Here is a 6,000-nt window from a genome sequence, read left to right as displayed (position 1 = left end):
CATCATTGTACCCTGTCATCTGCCAATCATCTTGTCTTTCCCATTCTGACTATGAATCCTCAGCTTGATCTCAGTCCTGAGACCTTCCTAATGTTTCCCAAGTGGCAACTATCCACTGTATGAGATCCTAGGGGCAAAGAGGAGTTCTTAACAATTTACACATGATTATCTCAACGCCTCTGGACAGGCGATAAGTCATACTGGAATAATGAGCCCTGTGATTTCACCTGCATAGGAAATTAATAACATAAAATTCCATATATTAATATATAAAATTAATAGTATAGAAATAACTCTCTGTGCATCTGTCTGGCATCGATTGAATTTGGCATAGAAGTGATAGACACAGAATGATTTTTATCTTGACCGTGGCTAGGTAAAAATATGGATTTAGGAAACAAGGGTGAATAAACTTGTGAGAAGCTGCTGAAGACTTTTGAGAAAGTGACTCTTCCCAGCCGGTGATTGATTTACAGGAGTCATGGGGTGACTGGTTAAAGATAGTATTAAGGATTCAATGATGTAATATAGGCATGGTGCCAGTGACATGTTAACACAATACTACTGGCTATTATCATCATTATTATTGTTAGACCTTCAAATTATGACATTATGGGTCAAAATGTATAGTTTCTAGAGAAGGAGGTGTTGTTCATGGTAACAAGAAAGAAGTAAATCCAATCCTAATTACAGAACCCTAATAGGAGGTGTTCTGAGACCAGCTGAGCTGGAGCCTACTTCTTGAGTAGATTCCCGCAGGGTCCTAAGGTACCCCATGCACAGGAGAGCAGCACTGAACAAGAAATGGTGCTGCCTCATGTCTGGGCCAAGAAGACCCGAGACTTGTCTCAGAAGTGACTGCAGCTCTAGAGTAGCGTGGAAAGTGTCCAGAAATTGCCAATGAATCTCTTTAGAGGGCTCAGAGATGGCAGTTGGTGAACCAGGAAAAGTCTCACAGTCAGGAAAAGGCAATGTCAAGCCAGAAAGTGACGTGGAACATATGACAAAACACTCTTGGGATTTCAGTGAACGAAAAACATTGAGTGCTGACTATGTGCCGGATACATCACACTAGTCAGTCACAATTCTAGTCACATGAGATACAGTAATGGGAAGAAAAAGAGATTTAAAAAAATCTCTGCTTCCATGAAACATTTTGCTGATAGAGAGTGGAGGGAGAGGAATGAATGGAAAATAGACAATAAAGGAATACTCAAGAAGCTGGTAAGTGGCATGGAGGAAACAGAGTTTGGGAGGAGACTGCTGGCAGAAGGTGGGCATTTAAATGCAGTAATCAGGCCGGGCGCGGTGGCTCAAGCCTGTAATCCCAGCACTTTGGGAGGCTGAGGCGGGTGGATCACGAGGTCAAGAGATCGAGACCATCCTGGTCAACATGGTGAAACCCCGTCTCTACTAAAAATACAAAAAATAAGCTGGGCATGGTGGTGTGTGCCTGTAATCCCAGCTACTCGGGAGGCTGAGGCAGGAGAATTGCCTGAACCCAGGAGGCGGAGGTTGCGGTGAGCCGAGATCGCGCCATTGCACTCCAGCCTGGGTAACAAGAGTGAAACTCCGTCTCAAAAAAAAAAAAAAAAAATGCAGTAATCAGGGAAGGTCTCACTGAGCAAAGACTGAAGAGAGTGAAAGAAAGAACCACAGGACTACCTGGGAACAACCAGTGCAAAGACCCCGAGGCAGGCATGTGCTTAAAGTGTGGGATAACCAAAGAGGCAGGTATCGCTGCAATGTGGTGAATTAGGAGTGAGCAGAGGAGGTTGAAGTCAGACAGGTCACATGCATCTAGACCATGTAGAGACATGCAGGTCATTGCAGGCTTTGGCATTTGTTACAATGAGATGGGAAGGTTTTAACTATTTTGAACAGAAGAGTAAGATAATATGACTTATTTTTTGGCAGGGTCACTTTAAATGCTCTGAGTGAAATAGCATGTAGGAGTCAAGGGAGAAGCAGAGATAGCAGTCAAGAAGCTATTGCAATCATCCAGGTGAAATACAATGGTGGCTTGGATCAGAGTGCTACAGTGTAGATTAATATACATGATTGGACTCTGGATTATTTTGGAAGCTAGAGTTAACATTACTTCAGGAGAGGATAAATATAGGTCATGACAAAAAACAGAAAAATCAAAGATAACTTCACGATCTAGGCTTGAGCAACTAGAATAATATAGTTGTTACTTATAAAGTTTGGAAGACCAAGAAAGGTGAAGTTTGGAGTTATGGGATATCAGGAATTGATCTGGAACATGTTAAGAATGGGATGTCTATTTTATTTTCAAGAGGAGGTGGGATCTTATGTACAAGTGAAGGCATTGGTGAGGAGAGAAAGCAGTGAAGCACATGGGCATTGATTTTGTTGAGTAGAAATGCAAACCTCTTGGTAAGTATTGGCTTGTATTGATGCAACTAAGGCCCAGATGTCTTCCCCGCAATGTAATGCAAGCCTCTCAGAGCTTAAAAGCACTCTTGCAAAGAAGACAAAAGGGAAATAATAAATTGGCAGAGTTAAATTTTAAAATGACTCAGGTTACCAAGAATTGCAAAAATTAAGTTATTTTTCTGCCTCCAGACAGAATAAGGCTTAAATAAATATCATATGCAAATGTATTATAATTTTCTTTGTATATCTATGTTTTGTGAACTGTAGATATCGTATGTGGTATACTTTTTTAATAGTATGAGTAATGGAAAGACAGTAAAATGAGTGTATGAGCTTAACGAAAGAATATACTGAAAGATAAATTTGAAAGCAGAATGGAAAATGTGAGACAAAAGCGATACGGAGCTCATTTTAACTGAGAGGGAATGGAGCTCATTTTAACTGAGAAGGAATGGAGCTCATTTTAACGGACAGGGAAGGTATATAATGATCCTGCCCTTTTTTGTTTCATTAGAACGCAGCTGGATAGCAGCTCTTGGACCCGGGGACTAGACTTTTGAGTAATATTGACAATCAGAGAAATCTGCAGAAGGGCATGGCCCAAATCACTTTCTATAAGGGAGTAATTTGGAGTATTGGAGTATACCCAATGGAATTATCTTTATCATCTGTATATATCTGAAGAGCTGGCATGGAGGAGAGATTCTACTTCTGTTCTGTGGTCCTAAAGGATAGATTCAGACCAATGTTGTAGAAACTCTAGGAAAAATGATTTCACAAGGTAAAATAGCCAGTATTGTTCAAAGATAGGATGAGCTGCCCCTAGGAGTTAGTGAGCTCTCTGTCAAGGGAGTGTTCAAACAGAAATCTCATAGCCATTTCGCAGGGAACTATATAAAAAGAGCCCAGTGTCAGGCTCCTGCCCAAACCTGCAATTCTATTCGGTAAAAATGGCACAGAGAAAACACTGACTGAGACAAATGCCATGTATAAAGGCTCAGCAGGAAATGGGGAACACCAAAAATGAAGATAAAACTATGAAGTCATTTTCTGTTTATATGCATTTGGCAAAGAAGAATGACTGCCCACGTAATTTAGTACAGACTTTCATTGGCTGACTTGATAGAAAGATTTTCAGGTTTTTTCTAGATACAGGGACTTGAATATTGCCCAAATAAATAACAGGTAATTTGGCAGGTAGGGGTAGTTTCAGAAGAGAGTTCTTATTCTTACTTTTTAATAAACATACTCAAGGAAATTTAAAAAATGTTCTTAAAGGAGGTTTTAAAGGCTCAGAAGCTGGGATTGACGAAGAGGCCACAAAGCTTCATTTTACTGTGGGGTATCATTTTTCAAATGGCTCCTAATCACATTGCTGAGTCTGTCTGGAAGGACCAAAATATTAGTGTTCTTACCAGCGAGACAGTGCGGTGATTACTGTCTTATGCAAATGTGTCGGGATTGCAGCTGAGATCCACACAGTAAAATTACAGTCTCCAGTCCCTTAAGTTGGCCTCAGACACTTTTGGACAAATGAAAAAACTATAGTGATGCCGTTAGACCTATAAAGGTCTCAGCAAGAGGATCTTACCTCAGTTGCGTATCACCTTCTTTTGAGTTTGCAATTTGCACAGTCATTTTTTTTCTCCCAGAAATTTAACATTTCATATCCATTCACGTAGCAATTGCTTTTTTACTATTCACTGTGTATCAGGTGCTATATTAGTCACTATGGGAAAATAAGTTAATGAGGGCAGTGTCCTGCTTTCAAGGAGCTCCTAGTAGGAGGGAAATTCCAAGACTCCAAAAATAAGAATGTTGTGTGTGTTATGTGCTAGGCTAGATATGTGATGGGATGTGTTGGTAGTGGTCGATTTCAGAGAGTTGATATAGGCCAAATTTCAGAGGCAATTAGGTATTAGACAAAGAAGTAAAGCTGAAGGACTGCGTCTGGAAGAAAGAGATTCATGTATTAAGGTGCAGAACATGGAATTGTGGAAGAGTTAGTATTTCAGGCTGGCTGGGGGGAAAATTGTTTGGATCTAGGGGGTCAGGAGTTAAAGATGGGGCCAGACAGGTAGGATGGAGCCAGAGCATAAGAAATCTCGTGTGCTAACCCAAAGAGATAGAATGCTGTCCTGAGAGTTGGGACAGACATTCAAAGGTTTTAAAGCATGGAAATGATAATTCAGACTTCAGCTTTTAGAAAAGTGAAGAATACAAGTAATCTAAAAGAAATTGCTGCAATGGGAAAAAACACTGGGATCCAGGGGCAGCTATAGCCCAAACCACATATGAATCCTGGCGATCACACCCTCCCAACTCTCATTTTATCCCCTTTGTTTCAGCTAACTTTATGGAGATATAAGTGGAGGTTTGAAAAAATGTATTCACTCACGTAACCACCTCCCCAGTCAAGATCTAGAACATTTTTATCCCTACAAAACGTTTCCTCGTGCTCCTTTGTAGTTAATCTATACTCATTTCAAGCCCAAGATCTCTGTCACCATGAATAGTGAATTTCCTATGAATGGAATTATACAGTATATATTCTTTTTTGTCTGGCCTCTTTTGCTCTGCATATTCTTATAGGTGTATCCCTATTGTATATATCAGTGTTTTTTTTTTTCCTGTTATATTGAGGAGTGGTAGTCCATCACACAGTTACACCAAAATTTGTTGATCTATAACCTGCTGATGAAGGTAGATTTTTCCAATTTATGTCTCATTCTTTTATTATTATTATTTTAAGGGAATTCTTTAAAATCTGGTAGACTCTGTTGAGTGTCAGGTCCCTCATACACAAATCATTAAGTGTAACTGGCTGCAGTTATTTGGAAGGACAATTTGGTAATACCTATTAAAACTTTAAAATGTTTATTATCTTTTTGCTTAGTTATTCTACTCTTTAGGATCTATCATATGAAATATCCCAACAAGTATGAAAGGCCATTGGTACAAATATATTTGCATCAACATATTTTCATAGTGCTCTATATTTTTTCCTCTGAAAAGTTTCATTTTTCCATACAGTGTTTATCTTTTGTGTCCTTACCTTTTACTCTTTCTGGTGCTAAACTTTGTTAGCTGGCCTGTATGAAAATTTAGGAAGGAGTCCATGTTTTCAATATAATAAATTGAATATTCTCCAGTTTATTATCCAAAAAACCTAGTTATCTATATATGTATTTGAAATTACATTGTAATTATCTGAAAGTTTTGATTACCTCAGAGTTGCCAACTTTGGCCTTTCTTTTCCATGTATAAATTTGAATTTGAACAGAATGTAAGAAATCACTTGATGGCTCATTTAAAATGTCATTGTTTCTTGCAATTCTCTTTGGCATCCTAGGACATCTCATTGTCAAGTGGGGTTTTAGCCAAATGCCTTCTCAGAGAGGGTTTTGGAGACATCTAATGAGTTCACTATTAATGACAATTAGGTGGTCATTGAAGTTATTTTTGTTTTATATTTGATGGAATTAAGTCATAGGCCAAGCAAATGTCCTCCACAGAGAAAGGCTAAGCAATAGGAGAGCGCTGGGTCCAAGGACGCTCTGTCCGTGTATTGGTCTTTACACTCCCCAGTTGTTCACTGGA

The 6,000-nt window shown here is 39.1% G+C and overlaps 1 long non-coding RNA gene across 1 annotated transcript in view; it reads left to right on the top strand.

Moving 5' to 3' along the window:
* The first annotated feature begins 794 nt into the window (after window positions 1-794).
* The window catches only part of LOC116564871, a 149,617-nt gene continuing 144,411 nt past the window's right edge, over window positions 795-6,000 (top strand). Inside the window, exons 1-2 of the long non-coding RNA XR_004275140.1 lie at window positions 795-1,224; window positions 1,918-2,005. This is a non-coding gene — a long non-coding RNA (uncharacterized LOC116564871). The remainder of the gene's footprint in view (window positions 1,225-1,917; window positions 2,006-6,000) is intronic.

The sequence above is a fragment of the Sapajus apella genome, unplaced genomic scaffold (assembly GCF_009761245.1).
Source record: "Sapajus apella isolate SASKATOON/1434 unplaced genomic scaffold, GSC_monkey_1.0 scaffold38, whole genome shotgun sequence".
Classification (NCBI taxonomy): domain Eukaryota; kingdom Metazoa; phylum Chordata; class Mammalia; order Primates; family Cebidae; genus Sapajus; species Sapajus apella.
The sequence above is the reverse complement of the archived record's forward strand: the minus strand, read 5'-3'. Positions and strand labels throughout refer to the sequence as shown.